The 19,930-nt window shown below is 34.8% G+C and overlaps 1 protein-coding gene across 12 annotated transcripts in view; it reads left to right on the top strand.

Annotated features, from left to right (window-relative positions):
* CNTN4 (contactin 4) overlaps positions 1 to 19,930 on the top strand; it is a 976,967-nt gene that overhangs the window by 160,235 nt on the left and 796,802 nt on the right. For 6 of the 12 annotated variants that reach the window (XM_073009922.1, XM_007985023.3, XM_073009917.1 and 3 more), the window contains one exon: positions 10,523 to 10,613. The exons of 5 other annotated variants lie outside the window; for them this stretch is intronic. The gene's annotated coding sequence lies outside the window, so the exon portion shown is untranslated. The remainder of the gene's footprint in view (positions 1 to 10,522; positions 10,614 to 19,930) is intronic. One more of the 12 variants, XM_007985031.3, reaches the window with a different exon arrangement.

The raw sequence follows: 19,930 nt of genomic DNA, 5'->3' as shown, positions 1-19,930 counted from the left end.
GCATATATTGAAACATCATTATGTATCTCCTGAATATGCATAATTATGATTTGTCAATTAAAGAAAATACAATAAATTTTAAAAACATTGTAGAAGGGTTTAAAAAGTGAAGAAATAGGTAGCTTCTGTCACTAGCACTATTTAGAGGGATTGATGAACTATTTTGAGAAGGTTGGGACTGGGAGAGGAGTATATGAAAAATGAAAAGTCACATCTGGAAGCAGGCATGTAGTATCACATCCAAAGGACACTGTACATACAGGGTCTAGTACAGTTAGATTAAAATAATCTTCAGACCTCTGAAATAGGGTAATACACCAGTTAGAAGTGATCTCATGACTAGAAAGTGTATTTTTTTTTCCAGGTCAGTTAGTGCGTCTGAAAGTGAGCAGATAGAAAGTTCAAAGAGACAGACTCACTTAGTTTTGGTTATACAATGGGTAGGGCTTGGGCCAAAGAGTCTAGCTCATAGAGTCAAGTTTAGTCATTTGTTGAGATTTACAGGAAGCACAAAGAGAAAAGAGTAGTTGAAACAGCATAGGTTGGGCAAAGAATTAAATGGTGGGATAAAATGGGTCTTGGTAAAATATGTAAATGAGATTAAATGAGCTGGAAAGAAATCAACCAAACAGAAATTTCAGGTGCTGAAGATAATAGAGTGGGTAATAGTTGTCCCATTATGTGGTGGCTTCAGTTTTCAGTCATAGTACCACAATGCCTCTTGCCATAGACCTTTTCTTTAAAACAAACAAGGAATATTCTTATGCCTTATTTTCTACATAATGAATGTTTTTATTGATTTCAGATTTTTTTTCAAGATTCCTATATAGGGATTTTGAATAATTTTCAATTCCTGCTTTAGCCAGGATGTCTGCCAGAAATTGATGTAAAGCGATACATGGATTTTAAAATAAGAAAACTCTTAGTATTTCCTTATCCACTTCCAGTGCTTTGTGCGTTGCTCCAAAATATTACTGTTTTCAATACGAGTTTTGGGTCTTATATAGAGAAGATGGCTCATTTGATCGAATAAAATTTCATGTAATTGTCCCCTTATAATTTAACTTTTCTTTGTAAAAATCATATTCATTTCTATGTGATCAATTACAAATATAAAGATTTAATTTCATGAGAATTACTGCTCCTTCAATTAATAGACTAGAGAAGAAGAGAGAGATTCTACATTTTCCCTTAAATGGCATAGCTAATTAATAGCGAAATGTGACTAGAACCCAGATTTTCTGAATCATGGCCTCAGTGTTATTTCTCCGAGGAAGAGCAGATAGAGTACTTGTAGTTAAACAAAATTAGATTAAAATTTCAGCTGTCATCCATATTAGCAAGTTATTTATACTGTAAGCCTCTTATTTTTTAATCTATATAATGAAGTTAATAATAGCATTTCTATAGCACTGTGGGATGACTGTAGTTAACAATAATATATAGTTTCACATAGCTAGAGGGAGGATATTGAATGTTCCCAACACAGTGAAATGATAAATGTTCAGGACGATGCATATGATAATTACCCCGATCTGATCACTACACATTACATGTATGGAAACATCACTATGTGGGAAATAACCAAACTGTTTTGGAACCCGTGCTCGTGAAGGAATTTGCATTTTGTCACGCTATTTGCATGTTTATTTGGTTTTGGACTGCATTATGCATATTTAAAATATACTAAATGTTATCCCTCAAAGAATGTGTTATAACTCCTATAATCTTAACAGTCCTGAATGTAGACAAAAGTAGACAGTGATCATGGATTCCAGAACATACTATCCAATGATCAATATAATACCTAGTAATTTAAAATAGACCCTTTTACTGATTTTGCTCTAGTTCTAGTTAATGAAGAAAAAAAGAGATCATTTTAAAGGAATAATTAGTAAAGACACCTGCAAATTTTATGCATAAGTCTGAGTAAGAGAAATTCTGCTGATAATGCTAATATTATATTGTCACCTATGTACATAGTGTCGTATCTAAATATTTTACAAGTTCCAAATAAGAACATCCTTCTTTTTACTATAGAAAAGAAGCTAATGGAAAACCGATTATCTGACCAATTATTAAAATGCATCCCCTGTCCTATAAGCTCTATTGTTAATTTCCTGATACACCTTGAATATGCCACAAGCAATTGGTTAATAGCATCAATTAACATTTGGGAAGTTCAGCATGGCCACCTAGGATATTAAATATTTGCTGCAGGAATGCTAATGAAATCCACTGATGTTATATTCCCAAGGTATTATTTACTTATAACAGCAAAGCTAAAGGTTACCAAGTAAATGAAAGAAGATCTACTTAAAACTGTTTTCTTCAATTATTCTAATTTTTGTGCATTTGAGGTCAGAGTCTGGAAACAGGGCTTTCAGGGATGCATCACTGATGTCCTTTAGGAAATATGTCTTTTCATAATCAAAGTCATTGAGGAGACTTTTATAAGAAAATGAAAAGAATGAATTTGACTTTCCCTTCACTTTTTTTTTTATAGAGCCATTGCCATTTCTTTATTTGGATAGGAGAGAAATGGAGCATTGTTATTTAATTTAGCCCTTATTATAATATATTATGTAGTTTCCTCTCTTAGAGTGACATGTTGCCAAAAGCAAGATGTTTTATTTTTAAAAGTTAATTTAGTATTACTTATTTTTTTTTAATTCACAATACATTTTGTAGGTGGGTTTTATATTTTTCTGTATGTTACACACCACAGATTATATTAGAGAATAATGTTGGTGTAGTTTTATTGAAGCCACATCATGAAACATAAGTATTATAAAGAGAAGGCTGTTTTCCCGTTTCAATCAGTTGTCTAGTTGATGTTTTTATTTTTCATTGAATTTATTTTATATACTGAAAAACAGCTGTTAGGAAAGTGAGTACATCAAACTCAGTTTCATTGATTTAATTTTATTTATTTAACTTTAGGTTAATTCAAATCAATAGTGTGTATGTATTTCAGTGTAACCTGTGATGATTTCTGCTCAAACTATACATTCACATTTACAGGAATCAGGATATTGCCAGATACACACTGATTCAATGAATGAAGACATTGCAGATATTAGAAACAACAGTCTCTAATGAAATGATTGAATTTATTTTTCCCTCCAACATAGTTGAGTGGTGAAAGTATACTCTTGATAAAGTTTTTTATTATAATGTATTAAGTCCAGTGGGAAATAAAATGGACTTCATTTTCAAGTGGATCTTCAGCAAAGCATTTAGGTTTTTAAATCACCTTTATTACATTTTTATGTATCTCTTTTTTGGGATCCTATTGCTTTATTAATATATAAAGTTTTTGATATTTCTAAACATGTTTCCAAAAATCTGAATTTACATATTGATAAAAGTAAAAAATACTTAGTCTTCTCTGTCACTGTGTCCTTTTTGCACTTCCATTGACTATGGTCCATACATGAATAAGAAAAAGAAAAAAAATTAGAAGATATTTATTGGAAAGCTAAGGTAACTCTTACTACTATTTCATAGACCATCTCTTTGATTTTACAGGTTAATATGTCCTGTCTGGGGGAGTTAAAATGTAGATTTAATATGGCTAATGATTTAGACTCCTGTCTACTATGAAACTTAACTCACACACTAAGAAAGGTAATATAAACGCTGAATCCCTTTAAGTACCTCTTGGCTTGATGATGATATTTGATGATCCACTGATATGTCTTCCAAAACACTGTAACATTTGGTTCTTTCTGAAATCATCAATATTATTGTTGTCGAATGACTTCAGAAAGCCAGATTGTCTCCCAAATTATTTAATACTTCTTTGCTTTTTGGTATGTTTTCTTATTTAGTCTTTAAATAAGTTCTTAGTCTTTAAAGCTGATTTTTAATTTTTGTTTACCTTTTAGAGACTATCATATTCACAAAAGAATAGCAGTAATACATGCAAAGCACAATGAAAAAAGCCCATATTAAGTAGTTGTATCATTAGTTTCAGGAATATAAATGGCCACTGCAAATAGTTTAGGAACCAAAGAGCATTCTTGGAATCTAGAATTAGTAGTTTCATTTTTTTTTTTTTCCAATTGAATTGGAATTGGTCAAGGTAACTAGATAATCCTAAATCCCCAGTCTACTTTGTGCTGTGTAATTATTCTAATCATATTGAAGAACTTTGTACATTTGTCAGCATTATACAAAGAGTGTGAATGACTTCTATTCCTGCTACCTTATTTTTCTGTTCATGAGAATGAACAGTGACTTTATATCACATAAAAGTAGCCTTATAGCCTTTTAAAACGTTTATTTTTGACAGGAGTTGATGGTATGGTATTTATGAGAGCTGAGACCAGAATTAAAAAGTTGTAACACATTGTTTTAGTGAACAAAACAAAAGAACAAATATTCTGCCACACGATTTATACCATAATTCTAAAATTTTCTTTATCCTTTTATAAATTCAACAGCTAAAGAGGTCTGCTGAGTAACTTTTCTTTTTTTTTTTTTTTTTTTTTTTTTGAGAGAGAGTCACATTCTGTCACCCAGGCTGGAGGGCAGTGGTGCCATCTCAGCTCACTGCAGCCTCAACTTCCTGGACGTAATTTATCCTCCCGCCTCAGCCTTCATAATTGCTGGTATTACTGGCATGAGCCACCGCATCTGCTCAAGATTTCTTACTAATTTAACATTTTCAGTTATTTCTGCATAGTTGATAGGTGTCCTATTACTTTCTGATTTTTTTTAATTCATTCTTTTTGTTTATTATACTTTAAGTTCTGGGATACATGTGCAGAACATGTAGGTTTGTTACATAGGTATACACATACCATGGTGGTGTGCTGCACCCATCAACCCAACATCTACATTGGGTATTTCTCCTAATGCTATCCCTCCCCTAGCCCCCCACCCTGCTACAGGCCCTACTGTGTGATGGTTCCCTCCCTATGTCCATGCGTTCTCATTGTTCAACTCCCACTTATGAGTAAGAACACGCGGTGTTGGGTTTTCTGTTCCTATGCTAATTTGCTGAGAATGATGACTTCCAGCCTCATAACTCGTCCTTTTTTAATGGCTGCATAGTATTCCATAGTGTATATGTGCCAGATTTTCTTTATCCAGTCTGTCATTGATGGGCATATGGGTTGGTTCCAAGTCTTTGTTATTGTGAACAGTGCTGCAATAGACATACATGTGCATGTGTCATTATAGTAGAATAATTTATAATCCTTTGGGTATATACCCAGTAATGGGATTATTGGATCAAACGGTATTTCTGGTTGTAGATGCTTGAGGAATCCCCACACTATCTTCTACAATGGTTGAACTAATTTACAGTCCCACTAACAGTGTAAAAGCGTTCCTGTTTCTCCATATCCTCTCCAGCATTTGTTGTTTCCTGACTTTTTAATGATCTCCAGTCTAACTGGCGTGAGATGGTATCTCATTGTGGTTTTGATTTGCATTTCTCTAATGACCAGGGATGATGAGCGTTTTTCGTATGTTTCTTGGCTGCATAAATGTCTTCTTTTGAGAAGTATCTGTTCGTATCATTTGCCCACTTTTTGATGGGGTTGTTTTTTTCTTGAAAATTTCTTCAAATTCCTTGTAGATTCTGGGTATGAGCCCTTTGTCAGATGGATGGATTGAAAAAATTTTCTCCCATTCTGTAGGTTGCCTGTTCACTCTTATGATAGTTTCTTTTGCTGTGAGGAAGCTCTTTAATTTAATTAGATCCAATTTGTCAATCTTGGCTTTTGTTGCCATTGCTTTTGGTGTTTTAGTCATGAAGTCTTTGCCCATGCCTATGTCCTAAATGGTATTGCCTAGGTTTTCTTCTGTTGTTTTTATGGTTTTAGGTCTTAGGTTTAAGTCTTTAATCCAGCTTGAGTTAATTTTTGTATAAGGTGTAAGGATGGGTTCCAGTTTCAGTTTTCTGCCTATGACTAGCCAGTTTTCCCAACACCATTTATTAAATAGGGAATCCTTTCTCCATTGCTTGTTTTTGTCAGGTTAGTCAAGGATCAGATGGGTGTAGATGTGAGGCATTACTTCTGAGGCCTCTGTCCTGTTCCATTTGTCTATATATCTGTTTTGGTACCAGTACCATGCTTTTTTGGTTACTGTAGCCTTGTTGTATAGTTTGAAGTCAGATAGCTTGATGCCTCCAGCCTTGTTCTGCGGAAGTTGCAGTGAGCTGAGAATGCACCATTGCACTCCAGCCTGGGCAATAGAGTGAGAGTCCATCTCAAAATAAATAACTAAATAACTCAGGAAACAACAGATGCTGGAGAGGATGTGAAGAAATAGGAATGCTTTTACACTGTTGGTGGGAGTGTAAATTAGTTCAACCATTGTGGAAGACAGCGTGGCGATTTCTCAAGGATCTAGAGCCAGAAACACCATTTGACCCAGCAATCCCATTACTGGGTGTATACCCAAAGCATTATAAATCATTCTACTGTAAAGACACATGCACATGTATGTTTATTGCAGCACTGTTTGCAATAGCAAAAACTTGGAACCAACTCAAATGCCCATCAGTGATAGACTGGACTTTCTGATCTTTTGATTTTAGAAGTTTCATTGAATATTAGCAGAGATTTTCTTATTTTTTTCTGTCTCAGTATGCATTTAGGAAATTACTTCCTAGTAAGTAAGAAGTACGTCTAGATAGTTGTTGGATGAAATATTTTAGCATTAACTATTGCTTAAGAAAACAACTGGATAATGGTTTCCTACCTTTTTAATAATCTGATCCTGCTAGATGCACTGTGTTTGCTCATGTTTATGAACCTACCACACATAATATAATTGACTCTGAACTTCCTGAATTGCAAATCCTGTATTCAGTAATTTCATTCATGCAGCATATTTCTCAATTTATTTCTGGGAACTCTAATCTGTTGCTTCACAGATACTTTGAACTGGCATCTCATGTCTTAGCCTGAGTTCCTAACCTTTTTATATTTTATTTTTTGTTATTTGTATTATTTATATATTGATTTCTTATTTCTCTCCCATTGAAATGTAAGATTTATCAGGGTAGAAAACTTTTCTATCTTGTCCACCAGTGTTTTTCAGGCACTTAGAGCACTGTGTGGCCTAAGGGGGATTTATTGTGTACTCTTACATTGTTCTTTTTCATTTATTATTTCATTTGTTTCTTACAACATTATGAGTCATAAGTGCTATTCTGCAAGTAAGAAGACAAAGACATACAGAGGTTAAACAATGTACCCAAAGCTATATTGCTCTAGTAATGGGTTATTTAGTGATTTTTTTTTTTTTTTTTTTTTTTTTGATCTGTAAATTTCAGGCCATTTGTCTTCAGAACTCGTGGTTTTAGCCACACCTCTCCACATATTCCCTTCTCCCCAGCATCTTTATGGCACCTGGCTATGTATCTGCTTTTGCTCATTGTGTGGTCAGTCTGTGAACGTAAATAAGGAGTCTGCTAACCAATCAGCAAGGAGGAAGGGAGAAGTCAGTGAAAATCATCACTAATGTTAAAGATGATAAACATTTTGGACAATGCCTGATGTTTTATAAAGAGCTTTTCATAGGAATTCTTATTTAGTTATTCTCATGTTACAAGTTGGGAAAACTAATCTCAGAGTTGCAAATGTTAAATGCCAAAGGCAACACAGCCAAAAGTCTATAGCTGGTGCATTAGTCCGTTTTCACGTTACTGATAAAGACATACCCAAGACTGGGTAATTTATAAAGAAAAAGAGGCTTAATGGACTCAGCAGTTCCATGTGTCTGGAGAGGCCTCATAATCATGGTGGAAGGCAAAAGGTACATCTTACATAGCTGCAGGCAAGAAACAATGAGCGCCAAGCAAAAGGGGAATCCCTTGTAAAACCATCAGATCTCGTGAGATGTATTCACAACCACGAGAATAGTATGGGGCAAACCACTCCCATGATTCAGTTTTCTCCCACCGAGTCCCTCTCACAACATGTGGGAATTATGGGAGCTACAATTCAAGATGAGATTTGGGCAGGGGATGCAGCCATACCCTATCAGCTGGTGAGTGAGCAGCAGACCTGGGGTTCATATCCTTGTATCTTTGCATTCCTTCCCATCCACTGCATTGTGGGAAGAGCAGATAGTTGTCCCCTTCCCACTCTTCTTTGTTGTGTGTTTCCACTGTTGATGTGAAGGTCATTCTTTGTTATTTTCAAGATTTTTTAGTCACTGAGCTTTCCCATGATTTTCCCATGATTTCACAGGTCATTGGGATTTTGTATTGTATTTGTATTTGTATTGTTTTATGAAATATACACTGAAATAAGATCCTTGGCTCCAATACAGTTTTGTATAATTTAGAGAGCTTGTGTTCACCATTTTCTTTCCCAAGAATGGGGATACCTTCTACCACGTAATGTAGCTATAGGATGAAATCCTGTAGCTGAAGTTTCTCAACTCCAGCCCATTGATATTTTGGGCCAGGTGATTGTTTGTTGTAGGAGGCTGTCCTGCTCATTGTAGGAAGTTCAGCAGCTATCCTGGCCTCTACCCTGTATCACCTCCCCAGTTGTGATAACCAAAAATGTTTTCAGGCATTGTCATTTTTTTCCGGCTTCCTGGGGATGTAACATTGCTCATGGTTGAGAACCTCCAGATTAAATTAAGATAATAAATGTGAAATATGTTGTACATTTTAAGACATTTTTCAAATTCAAGGTGTTATTAGGATGAGCTTTAAGAACAATAAAAAAAATCCTTGTGGCAGATGAGGTAAGCAGCAGAAGGGAAAACAGGGTATAGACATTAAGGATTAGAGTTGGCTGTCTCCCGTTAGTCTTGCGAAAGTTCACTCATATGGATTCCTGTTATAAATTTCTTGCTTTTGCGTTATTCCAAGCAAATATTTAATACAGTGTTGCCTGCTAATAGAACTCCCCATTACAGATTTAAGTTTTCTCTTCTTTTATTTTTATTTTATTTATTTATTTTTTGAGATGGAGTCTCGCTGTCACCCAGCCTGGTGATGCGATCTCGGCTCACTGTAACCTCTGCCTCCCAGTTTCCAGTGATTCTCCTACCTCAGCCTCCTAAGTAGCTGGGATTACAAGTGCCTGCCACCATTCTTGGCTATTTTTTTGCATTTTTAAAGTAGAGACAAGGTTTCACCATGTTGGCCAGGGTGGTCTCAAACTCCTGATCTCAAGTGATCTGACTGCCTCAGCCTCCCAAAGTGCTAGGATTACAGGTGTGAGCCACTGCACCCGGCGTAAGTTTTCATTTCTTTATGAAATACTGTGCAGCATATTCACTACCATATGATGAATAATTAAAAACTAAATTACGATTGTCAAAATAAGTGAACACACCACATTTGGAGGTAGAAAAATTCCTAATTTTTTTCCCATGTAGTTTATTGCATGCTAGTCTCATTTGTGGTATTTGGTGTTACGTAGTTACTCAGAGTTGTTAGAGAATTTGTACTGTATTTGTTTTGTTGAACAGAAATCATAGAACCTGCCAATTAAATTTAAAACAATTTCATACACGTTGGTTTCTCTACTACAGAGTAAAATTCTCAAAGTCCCATGAGGTATCCTTGTCTTAATGGCATGGATATGTTACTGCATGTGCTCTTATTGTCCAGCCAGCTGGTATTCATATATAAGATTTTATTAAATAACACCTTATACATTATTTATGTGATAGGCTTTGGTGATGGGGCTTTGAGAAAGCTGTCTGGAAGAAGGAAGTGAGCATTCTCTATGTTAATAACTTTCTACTATTTTATTTTAATGTAACTTGCTACATTTACCATCTGGGATAGAAGCTTCTGCATCAACCATTAACTATCAGCACCAACTATTCCAGTCTGCAGAATTTCAGTCTGAAACAGTTCTAAAATGCTATGGAATAGTGAAGGCCCACTTGCTTCACTGTACTTTCCTCTAAGTGGAGTATTGCCCAGATGTGGAAGTTAGATGTTAAATTTTCAGACAGAACTGTCTACCTTGAGAATGGCTGGGCACCTTCCATTTGTACTACTTTTTATTATTGTCAGAACTGATCAAATAAATCTGCCTGAATATCTGTGTGTGGGATGCATGTTGAAAGCGATTTTATTTTTGCCCAACAAGTCCCCAAATGCTGTTGTCTTCCTTTTGCTTTCCCTCTCCCATCTTCAGTGCCTTTTTGCAACTTGCCTCACAAATACATTGACTCTACTTATTACCCAGGCTTTTCTCCAGCTGGTAAAATGCATTTTTTTTTCCTCAACCAGATTCAGAGTTTTCCCTTTTCTTATTCCCTATATGTTTCCCTTCACTTTTAATGTGAATATTGCAAATATATTTCTAAACCCTTCTGGTTAATACTTTCCATTTGTGGAAAACTCACACTATATAAAGTAATGAGAGGAGATATCTAGAATGTGTCTTCCATTGTCTGCTCTGTATCTCCAACTGGACCAGTTTTTCCAGATAATTTCTCCTTTCTTTCCAACTTTATCTGCATCTAGATTCAGAGAAGTAAAAGCGTTTCTTTCTTTCTTTTTTTTCATATTCTTTCTCAGCTGCAGACTTCGCTAACTGATGAAACACTGCCAGAGCCCACTTGGACTTCTTCGCAACTTTACTTAAGGGAATAAAAGCTCTCATGCTGAGGTAAGGCAAAAAGCCTATGTAGGTTCTCACTAAAAAGAAGAGTGGATTTTATGAGCTCGGGCCTGTCTTACAATCTCTCTGTGCCGTGTTCTTATATGTACCATGATAATTAACCATCTGTCCTTTTTCTGCCCAGTGGATTTCTGAGGTTCACAAATGTGAGATACACAATGATGTGAGATAAACTTGCAGTCCTCTGTTTTCTTTGTTGTTACTGTTCTGCAAATATGCATTTTCCCTTCAGAATTGTTACTGGTAACTATCCTATCAGACTCAAGATGAGTTTAAATAACACTTTTTTAATACTATGCTTAGTTAGGGTTAGACTTGGCTGCAAGAAACAGAAAATTCATAAGATCAGAAGCTTAAATGAGATACAACTATATTTTTCTCTTTGAATTAAAACTTGAGATAGGCATTCCAAAGCTGCTGTAGTGTTCCATGATGTCAGGGATCCAGGATTTGTCAGACATAGCTTTTGTCATAAGGACAATGTGTTATAGTCACATTCCGAGCAGAATGTGAAAAGGTACAATTACTTCCTTGTAAGGAAACTTCCCAGTCGTTGTGGTACAACTGCACTGGTTAATCCTATGGATCAGTGCTTGGTCACATGGCCCTGTGTGGCTGCAAAAAAGACTGGAAGATACAGTCCTTTTCCTTGTGGCCATATGTCTAGCTAAAATTTATGTCTTATAAGAAGAGAAAAATTAGCAGTATTTTGCTCCCAAGCATTAATTTTAATATATCCTATATTTTAAAACAGTTGCTGAGTAGACTGTGAACTACATGTGGGCAAGGACTATGTATAATAAAAAAATATTATGTTGTTAGCTCTTAACAGTGACACAAAAATAATGAATAAATACTGAAAATATACATGGAGAGATGATATTTTTATCATGTGAAATGTGACTCAAAATAAGCCTGACTTTTTTACATTTTACAACAAATGCACCCAACCATTCTTTAGTCATTCAATAATCACTGAACATATTATATGATGATTCGTTAAAGTGTCATTTTTCTTTTTTTAATTAAAAATCTTAAATTGATTATAATAGTTTTACATATTCTTGGAGTGCATATGATATTTTGATATCTGTATACAATGTAGTAATGATCAAATTAGAGTAATTGGGATATCTATTACCTCAAACATTTATTTTTTCTTTGTGTTGGGAATACTGCAAATCTTCTCTTGTAGCTATTTTCAAATATACAATAAATTACTGTTAATTATAATTTCCTTATTGTAGAGTCAAATATTAGAACTTATTTCTTCTATCTGACTATATTTTTGTGCCTTTAACTAAATTCTCTTCATCTGCCTCTGCTTTCCTTTCCAAGCCTCTGGTAACCATCATCCTACTCTCTACCTCCATGAAATCTACTTTTTTAGTTGCCATATATGAGTGAAAACATGTGTTGTCTTTTTGTGCCTGGCTTATTTCACTTAACATAATGACCTCCAGTTTCCTGTTGGAGCAAATGACAGAATTTCATTCTGTCTTATGGCCAAAAAATATTCCATTGTGTATATCTATACTACATTTTTTCTATCCATTAATTTCTTAACGGACACGAAGATTAATTCCCTATGTTGGTTATTATGAATAGTGCTGCAGTAAACATGGCAGTGCAGATATCTGTTCCATATACTGATTTTCTTTCTTTTGTATATACACCTAGCAATGACATTGCTGGATCATATGGTAATTCTATTTGTAGTTTTTTGAGGAAACTCCTTACTTTTTTTCCATAGTGGCTGTGCTACTTTTACCTTCCCACAGTGTATAAGCTTTCCCCTTTCTTTGCGTTCTTACCAGTATGTGTTTTTTTTTTTGTCTTTTTGATAGTAGCCATTCTAAGTGGGGTGAGGTTATTTCTCACTGTGTTTTTTACTTGCACTTTTCTTGATGGTTAGTGATGTTGAAATTTTTTTAATATACTCATTGGCCATTTGTTTGTCTTCTTTTAACAAATGTCTATTAGGATCCTTTGCCTATTTTTTAATGACATTATTTGTTTTGTTTTATTTTTGCTGTTGAGTTGTTTGGGTTTCTCATGTATTCTGGTAATTAACCTCTTTTCATATGGAAAGTTTGCAAATATTGCCTCCTGTTTTGTAGGTTGTCTCTTCACTTTGTTAATTGTTTGCAGTACAGAAGCTTAAAATGCTTAATGTAGCTTCATGCAATCCAATTTGTCTATTTTTGGTTTTTCATTTTTGTTGCCTGTGCTTTTGAGGCCTTACCTCAAAAATCTTTTTTGAGACCAATATTCTGTATCATTTCCTCTGGTAGTTTCATAGTTTCAGGTCTTACATTTAAGTCTTTAATCCATTTTGAGTTAATTTTTTAATATGGTGAAAGATGAGAATCTAATTTCTTTTTCCTGTATATAGATGTCCAGTTTTCCCAACACCATTTTGAAAATTTATTTTTTATTTCAGTAGGTTTTGGGGGAACAGGTGGTATTTTGTTACATGAATAAGTTCTTTACTGTTGATTTCTGAGATTTTGGTGCCCCCATCACCCAGGCAGTGTACACTATATCCAATGTGTAATCTTGTATCCCTCACCCAGCTCGCACCCTTTCTCCTGAGTCCCCAAAGTCCATTGTATCCTTCTTATGCCTTTGCGCCCCCATAGCTTAGCTCTCACTTATGAGTGAGAACATACCATGTTTGGGTTTCCGTTTTTGAGTTACTTCACGTAGAATAATAGTCTCCAATTCCATCCAGGTTGCTGTGAATACCATTATTTCGTTCTTTTTTATGGTTGAGTAATGTTACATGGTGTATATAATACATTTTCTTTATCCACTCATTGATTGACAAGCATTTGGGCTGGTTCTATAATTTTGCAATTGCACATTGTGTCAGCACCATTTTTAAATGAGACTACATGCTCTTGGAGCTTTTGCTAAAAATAAGTTGGCTATAAGTACATGGATTTATTTCTCGGTTCTCTGTTTTGTTCCATTCGTCCATGTGTCTGTTTTTATGCCAGTATCAGTTGTTTGTGTTACTATGACTTTGTAATATAATTTGAAATCACATAGTATGATGCCTCTGCCTCCAGCTTTATTCTTTTTGCTCAGAATTGCTTTAATTATTCAAGGTCTTTTGTGGTTTTATACAAATTTTGGGATTGTATTTTCCGTTTTTGTAAAGAATGCCATTGGTATTTTGATAAGGATTGCAATCAGTCTGTTGATTGCTTTGGGTAGTATAAATATTTTAGAAATATTAATTCTTCTAATTCATAAACATGGGGCATTTCTTCATTTTTTATGTCCTTTTCCATTTCCCTTATCAGTGTTTTATATATATATATATATATATATATATATATTTGTTTTTTTGTGGAGATCTTCCATGTCTTTGGTTAAATGTTTTCCTAGAATTTTTTTTGTAGCTATTGTAAATAGGATTGCTTTCTTGATTTCTTTTTGAGGTTGATTCCTGCTAGTGTACTGACATGCTACTGATTTTGTATGTTGATTTTATATTCTGCAACTTTAATGAATTTGTGTATCTGATTTAAGAGTTTTTTTGTAGAGTCTTTAGATTTCCTAAAATAAAAAATCATGTCATCTGAAAACAAAAATAATTTGACTTGCTTTTCAATTTGGATGTCCTTTCATTCTTTCTCTTTCCTAATAGCTCTGACTGGGACTGCCAGTACTATGTTGAATGGAAGTGGTGAATGTGGGCATCTTTGTCTTCTTCTAAAGGTCTTACTGGAAAGACTTTCAGTTTTACCCCATTCAGTACGATGTTAGCTGTGAGTTTGTCATATATGGCTTTTATCATGTTGAGGAATGTTCCTTTTATACCAAATTTGTTGACAGTTTTCATCATGAGGGCTGTTGAATTTTATTTCATGAATAAGTGTTGTTTTTCTTATAGTGGCTTCTTTAAACATTTATCAAGGCATGTTTTGGATTTCTCCTTAAAAATGAGTCTCAGACTTAAGTTTCAAAACACCTATGGAAATAGTTCTCTTTATGACTAATTTTGCTCTTTAAGCCTACTTTTCTTTATTTATCAGAGAAGTTATCTTGCTCTGATAATTTTTTAACTCTTCCTAAAAATCAAATCTCCCCCCAACAGGATGGAGATTTGGTCCTGTTGGGGGATTTTTAAGTAAGGGCTGTTAGCTGTGATTAAGGTGCCTGTATATCTGAGACAAGGAGCCTTAATGAACTACGATCAAATTAATTAAAAGTTTCATTTACTGAGCACTGCCATTGAAGAATTTATAATGGCTTCTGTGCAAACCAATTCATTGGTAAGGAACAGCATTGCTATTTTGAGCATTTTAGAAATACCACAATATTGGAGTCTTCTCAGAAGGATCTCTGAAGAGTTCTGGGAAGGTGACAGTCAACAGCAGAATAGCAGCTGCCACCACAGTCAAGCAGTTGGTTTGCTTGGCTTGGAATTTTTAGACATCAAAGGAGTATGGCTTCTCCGATACTAAAACCAATGACAAAATTGCAAAAATTATTTTTATTGCTCTTCAAATATGAGCAAACATTACTGTGATTCAATTTATTTTTATACAATTTTACAGGGAATCAAATTAAGAATTAAATGTATTTTTTGGCATAGATATGTCTTGTAAAGAAAGAAAGATGGTGCCAGGGGAATTTTCCTTTCAAATATGTAAAGAACTTCTAATGAGTGAACTTAGCCTGTGTCAGAAAGATAGCATTCACCTCCTTTCCTGGTTTCTGTGCCAACTTACGACTGTTGTGTGTAGAAATTTAGTGTCAGCCACTGAAAGAACCATTTCCTAAGGTGATACTGCTTTTTACTCGAGGAATAAGTAGGTTCCCTTTGAATTGACCTGTGTGTGTTTGGAAAACAAGCATAAATATCTCCTCTTCTCATAGGAAGAACACTATTTCAAAGAGCCATTTTCTTTCCTAACAAAGAAATTCATACTGCAGACAAATCAGCAATTTCCCAGCTGGTTTTCGAAGTCCTGAAATGATGTATACAAATCAAAGCAGGAGAGATTCATTTGGAATGAAAGGAATATTTGAATTGCATCCCAATTTCTAATAGGATATTGTTTCACGGTTCTACAGTATTATAAACATGTCATGTCTGTTATACATGACAATCATATCTCATCTGTGACTCATGAACTTTATAAGAAAGTTACAATTTGAAAGCATAGAATTGCAGGATTGGATGGAACAATATCTTCTAAGCTATTTCCTCTCCTTTTCCCGTTTTTGGTTGACCTTGCTAATTCCTCTCTAAAACATTCTTCTGCAACTACTTGAAAACACCCATTGCTTCTTAAAGTAACCTGTTGTCAGAGAATATTGGATTTTCTTATGTACATTGAAAAAATGACACTTTATTGGTTTTGATTCTACCACCAAGCGTCACAGGGAAATTTTCATCTTTTCATCATATGTATAACAGGCTTTTCATCTTATGTATAACAGTCCTTAAATATTTTTGTATTGTAATAATTTCCTATGGAACCTGTTGACTCTTACGCTAGAGTTATAGTGATGGAGGTAATGAGAAGTGATCATGTTCTGGATATATGGCAGCAGTAGATAGAAGGTGTAGTTCATGGGAATTGATCATGGAATGGATGTGGGCTGTGAGAGCAGTCAATGTTTTTGACCTGAACATGTTTTACTAACATATGTTAAGAATTTACTGTCTGATCAATATACTTTTCTAGGCATTATAGCACAATTAAATGTGCATTTAATTAGTTGTTCAATGATACAGGTAGGACTATTCTGTAAGACTAAGAGAACATTAGCCAGGCCTGTTATGGTGAGGGAGGGGTTCCCTTTCTTTCCATTCTCGTGATTTGACTTGAGAGAGCAAACCTATATGTTATTATGGATCAGGATTGTAGATTTCATGCTCAGTTTTAAGTCTAAAAATATGCTTTTCAATATCTAGTATTTACATGAGTGTGACTTCTCAGGAATTAGAATGAGAGCCTGAAAAATTACCAGGGGCAACGTTTTCAGTCCAGAGATGTTACACCCAGTTACTGCCACTAAATTTTAAGCTCCTTGGGAGCAGGAATTTGATTCTTTTATTATATTAATAGTATCTGTTACATAATATTAACTCAGTAAATGCAGGATATACTATTGTTAAACTATAGTCTCAGTCTCTGTAAGTGGATTTTTTAGATAGACTAAGTCCTAGTTAATGTGATGTATCTCTATTTCTGTCTCTCTGTCTGTCTACCTGCCTACCTACCTATATATCATCTATTTATCTATCAATCAAGAGAAGAAAATAAAGAACCACTCTTGGAGAATCAAAGTTTTTATAACATGGTATGCAACTCCCTTACCTTCTTTATCAGCCACCTGCATGCAAACAGCATTATGTCTGAAATTAAAACATATAAGATATATGAGAATTGAATATTTGGTGCAATTCACTCTTGAACTTTTGTCTCTGGAATAAGTAGCCTGGGGTAGTTTCTCCTCCTTTTTTTATATGTGGGGAGAAGAAAGTATGTAGCCGGCTGCTTATCTTGTGCTCAATAGGTTTCTCTGCCGATCCACAAGGTAGCAGGGAATTCTTAGTGCCACTATGTCAGATTCACCAAATAGGCATCTGTCTAAATGTCTGATTCCTTAATTGCACTGCCTGTGAAAGAAATGGGCCTCCTTGAGAAATAAACCCAGACTGAATTTCAAATGTGGTTGTGTCCCCAAAACTAGCAAAGTTTTCAGAGGTGTATCCTTCAAAGGAGAACAGAAATAAACTGTACATTAAAAGAATTAGTACTCAGAGGCCTTTGTTTAATCAATGGTTAGTTTGGTGGTGATTGCACAAATTCACTACATTAAGTTTAATCAGGGATGTTTCTGGTATGTGGGTGGCATGCTTACTGATTAATTCATTTATATTCTTGAAATAAGGTATGTTCTCCTGGATGAATTTCCACAGTTTGGTAATTCCACAGTATGCATTTCAGCATCTCTAAATCACTGCTTTGTTCACTGCCCCACAGCCTAAGACATGCTGGGTGCTGGGTACTGATTAGTTTACCAGACTAAGAATGACAGACAGGAAATGGCACCATATTAATCTCTCAGAAGAACATCAAAGGAATCATTTTGGTGGCTGTAAATACTTCAGGATTTTGATGTCACCTTTTCGAGTTGCCTTAAGAAATCACTTAGGAATGGTATGGGAGATCATGATACAATGAGGTCCTGCAAAGAATCATACCTTTCTTTGTCAGGGTTCTGAAATTGATTAAGTATAACTATATCTATGATGTAATAGATTATATTAAAACTATCATTTTGGGGAAAAGAGACCTGATGGATTATAGAGTCTACACCCTTATTTTTAAAACATCATGAAATGAGACTCAGGTGTTAATTGACTATTGTAGATGGAAAGATAGTTTGTAGTAGAGCTTTGCATTCAGGACTATTAGTTCCCCCGCCCATGACCTATCATAGCCAGTTTATTTATTTATTTACTTTAACTTTTATTTTAGGTTCAATGATACATATACAGGTTTGTTATATAGGTAAACTAGTGTCATGGGAGTTTGGTATACAGATTGTCACCCAAGTACTAAGCCTAGTACCCGATGGCCAGTTTAAAGTGTGTGCATTGGGGAAGGGAGGAGTAAGGTTGTTCCTAGACAGTTAGAGGCACAGAGAGTTAAAGGATATATATATATGGGATTGCCTTATATTAATACATCACTTGGCTTTAAGTGTGGGGATGGACAGGACCCTGTGGAGCCCTACTTTCCTTCATTTTCAGAGAGATTTTTCAAATTGCCTAAAATATCTGTTAATATGCCCTGTGTCTACATGCTTACAGACATGATGACAAGGAGGGGGGAACTATTGTTCATTGTGGTCATTTTCTAGCTGGAACCATGAGATTTGCTTAAGGAAGACTGAATGCTAGAGTGACAGAAAATGGAGCTCAGGAAGACCCAGAATAAACTACATTCCTTTGGAGGGTGCTGGGAGGGGCAGGCCGTGACTTAGTTCCTTCTATTCCACTCATTTCTTACAGTTCAGCTGCCTCTTGATGTACAGTTGTTTAGTATGCAAATCAACAATCGTTACCTATGTGAAGTGTTAGTTCACAGGCGCGTAGGCTGTGTTCAGTCGGTACCTGTTCCCTCCTGAAGTACTATCTCTGAAGTTGAAGTTCTCTGTTTTTCTTTGTATAAATCTGAATATTAATTAGACCACTTCTTATGAACTTAGGGACCTCTCTGCTTTTGGTGACAGTAGTAGGCAGAATATAGATGGTAGAAAAAGAAATGTCATGCTGTTTCTGTAAACTGTTTGGTGTCTGTATAATAAAACTCTTTAGAATTAACTGCCTCCAGAAACAGGGACAAATGTGATGTCCTTTCTCTGCCCCTTGAATTAAATAACAAAATGAACAGTAGATCATTTTGTTATTCATTTTGTTATTGTTACTCCATAAAGATCATTTTGTTATTGTTACTAGGAGAGAGTAGAGTGTAATGGGAAGAATACATGTTTACAGCTGGGCTGTAATCTTGAATCTTCTGAAAAGTAAGAATATATTCTTGAATGAACCTCAAATTTTGTGAATGTGCTTATTATTTTAAAGATAAGAATATGGATTCAATTTCTGTCTCTGTAGTAACCTGCTGTATTATCTTTCTCTAGCTATATAACCTCTCTTTGCCTCCACTTCTTCATTTGTTAAATAAGGATAATAATAGCACCTACATCATAGGTTTATTATAAAAAAGTGAAATGGATTCACATTTTTAATGTTCTATGTAATTACTTGTCATTGTCATTTTAATAAGGAAAGTATTGGTTACATAAATAGCCAAGAAAAGAGCCAATTGAGACTTTTCTTCCTAGATTACCTTGGTTGTATTAGTGCTTCTGGGTGTGGTCACTGATATTCTATAGCTGAACCAGCTAGTGGGGTCCCCAACTAAAGAATGTGTCTTATTGGAGGCTAAGAATTATGAGGCAACTCTATCTGACTTGAGAACCCTAACCTTATGTGGGCATCTGAGATTTATTCATCAATAAACACCTTTTTGTAATCCAGAATCATGCTTTGTCATTACTTTCTATACCAGAATTTAAATGTTAATGACCAAGACATTATGCAATGAATACTAAAACGTTACTAAAATCATGTGTTGTGAAGAATATTTGGAAATATGGTAACATGTTCACAAGATGTTAAGTAGAAAAAAACAGGTTAACAGGTTGTAAAACAGTACTTCAGTATGATTCTAAATTTGCAATCATTAAATAATGTTATAATCATG

Source organism: Chlorocebus sabaeus, chromosome 22, assembly GCF_047675955.1.
Source record: "Chlorocebus sabaeus isolate Y175 chromosome 22, mChlSab1.0.hap1, whole genome shotgun sequence".
Classification (NCBI taxonomy): domain Eukaryota; kingdom Metazoa; phylum Chordata; class Mammalia; order Primates; family Cercopithecidae; genus Chlorocebus; species Chlorocebus sabaeus.
Note: the sequence above shows the minus strand (reverse complement) of the source record. Positions and strands in the feature narration are given on the sequence as shown.